General features: G+C 32.1%; 1 non-coding gene across 1 annotated transcript; it reads left to right on the top strand.

The window, feature by feature from the left end:
* The first annotated feature begins 225 nt into the window (after nucleotides 1–225).
* Nucleotides 226–297, top strand: Trnah-gug. The gene has a single exon. It is a non-coding gene; the product is annotated as a tRNA-His (tRNA).
* Nucleotides 298–2,408: the final 2,111 nt, after the last annotated feature.

The following is a 2,408-nucleotide window of genomic DNA, read 5'->3' as shown; positions in this document are numbered from 1 at the left end:
GAAATTTTAATAGTTAAATGTCACAAGATTTTTTAAATAAACTAAAAATACATTTAAAATTATTGTATTTAAATAAAACACGAGAGCTAATTTTAAGTTCGTACTCTTAAAAACAGCAACAACAACAATGACAATACATTTTTACTAAACAGTTAACCATACTAGCAAAGCAATGCTTTACGCTCAAGTATGCGGTAAGCCGCTGAGATAAATATATCTCCAGTAGCCGTGATCGTCTAGTGGTTAGGACCCTACGTTGTGGCCGTAGTAACCCAGGTTCGAATCCTGGTCACGGCAATGTTGCACTCAACATTGTCACGGAGGAGATTTTTTTTTAAATTTTTTTTTTGTTTTTAAATTTTTTTTTTTTAATTTAAAAATAAATTTTCGCCCTGTACTTTTTTAACACACATTATCGTATCTTGTTAACATGCGCGTTCATCTTTTACGCGCCAATTTTCTCTCTTATTGTCGAATTTATTATATAACTAGCAAACGCGGCAGACGCGTGTTATCTCGTTAACATTGAAGAACAACAATCTTAAGAGAAGGGTCGTTCATTCCTTTAATAAGTTTAAGTCGAACCTCTTAATAGCTATTATTTTTATTAATTTATAAAAGCAAAAACAACCAACATACGGGTCATGTAAATACAATAATATATGAAAAGTATCGATAAGAAAAAAATGTATATTTACAATGTGCACAGCATGATGTGTAGTTAAAGCTAATTTTGGAATCGAAATCTCGACTAAGAAATTTTGTTCTTCTGATGTTTTTTTCATCAATAGTTGCATAATAAATTCACATTTGTCTAGAAAATCATGTTTCGGTTTTAGGTTTAATATGTTGGCAGTAGCTTTGTCCAACTAGTTTTGCTCGCTTGAATGTTACACTTAATTCATATATTTGGCACAAACCTTATCTTCTCACTCTGTTTATATTCAAGTCTATAGCGATCTTAATAAGCTGGTTGTTTGGGCAGGAAGGTATAAATATTTAGACATTTGAGCCTGAGAAACACTTGTTTCGACGTTGCAGACGTAACAACAAATTAAGTACATCGGCCGTTAGTAGGCATAGCAGGTAACAAAACGAAAACACAATGAACAAAAATAAAAAGAATAAAAAAACGCAAAGACAGACGACGATCAGTGCAGTACCTTAATTCAATACATACATATATAAATACATTGTGTATGCCAAACACACATGCGCAAGATATTTTAGAACACACAACACAACAATTAAATTAAATAATTACAAGTCGTGAGTGAATTTCACGCGAAATCAAACACTGATGCTTATAAACTGATAACTTGTCTGTAAACTACGTATGTACGTATGCCTCCAGAGTACCATACACATTTTTACAAAATGGGTTACGCTGGTGTTGGGTAAAGGGATATTGGTAGCTTGATCAGGTTTGTACATTTTGCGATATGGCCTGCAATTTGAATTGCTTTACGGAATGGGAATTTTAAATATTCAATGTTGTGGTAAAAATTAAGAAAGCGAACAACGAAAATTCTGGAGAATCTTGTCTTTGAAATTTCTCCTTTGTTATGGTTTTTAGGCTCTTCTTTATTTATTTACGGTATTTATTGTTTCTTTCTAATCGCTTATTGAATTCACATGCGCAAAAAAATTATTGCTTTTTTCAAACTGTGGCAGTCAACGTTTTTGAACCATTCGTTTCAGGCTTGCGAAGTATTTTTCCAAGGATGAATTTAACATGACAATTCAAAATAATTCCTTGTGGCAAAGTGTAAAGCATGAATTGAGCTTCTTCTTCTTCTTCTAAAATTTACGAAATCATCAGATGCAACAGATGATTCTGTGCGCCGAGTAGGAGAAAAGTTTCAATTTTACAAACGAAACATACAAAGGAAAAAAGAAGCCAGAAAGAATATAAAAAAAAATTTATGAATTGAACGGATTTAAATCAAGTAAGTAGACTAACCTCGCACTTCAAGAGAGTATTGGACATCAGCAAAATCGATTGTCGTTGTTTTTAAAGGGTCCTATGCATTTAGGACAAGTTTCAGTTAAAAATGTTGTCATAAATTATTGATAGAAATATAATAAAATTTTCATCCTTTCTTCAGGCAGAATTGTTAGAAGAAGTTGATAGAAGAAGTATTTATAGGTAAGATAGTACAATTGGTTAAGTAATGAATAAGAGAGCTACATAAATCATGTGCGTGCAAATAAGCCGGGATAACTTTTTCTTAAGTTAGCCGCTGTTATATTACACCATATCGTGTATTAAAATTGGAAACAACGGCATCTAGTGTTTACACTAATTCGTTCACTTGTTAATACAAAATGCAGAACAAAATAATTATAGGCATTTATTTTGATTGAAAACTTCATGGTAATTGACTGGCAACAGCAATACTAGCGGT

The sequence above is a fragment of the Glossina fuscipes genome, unplaced genomic scaffold (assembly GCF_014805625.2).
Source record: "Glossina fuscipes isolate IAEA_lab_2018 unplaced genomic scaffold, Yale_Gfus_2 2, whole genome shotgun sequence".
NCBI lineage: Eukaryota > Metazoa > Arthropoda > Insecta > Diptera > Glossinidae > Glossina > Glossina fuscipes.
The sequence above is the reverse complement of the archived record's forward strand: the minus strand, read 5'-3'. Positions and strand labels throughout refer to the sequence as shown.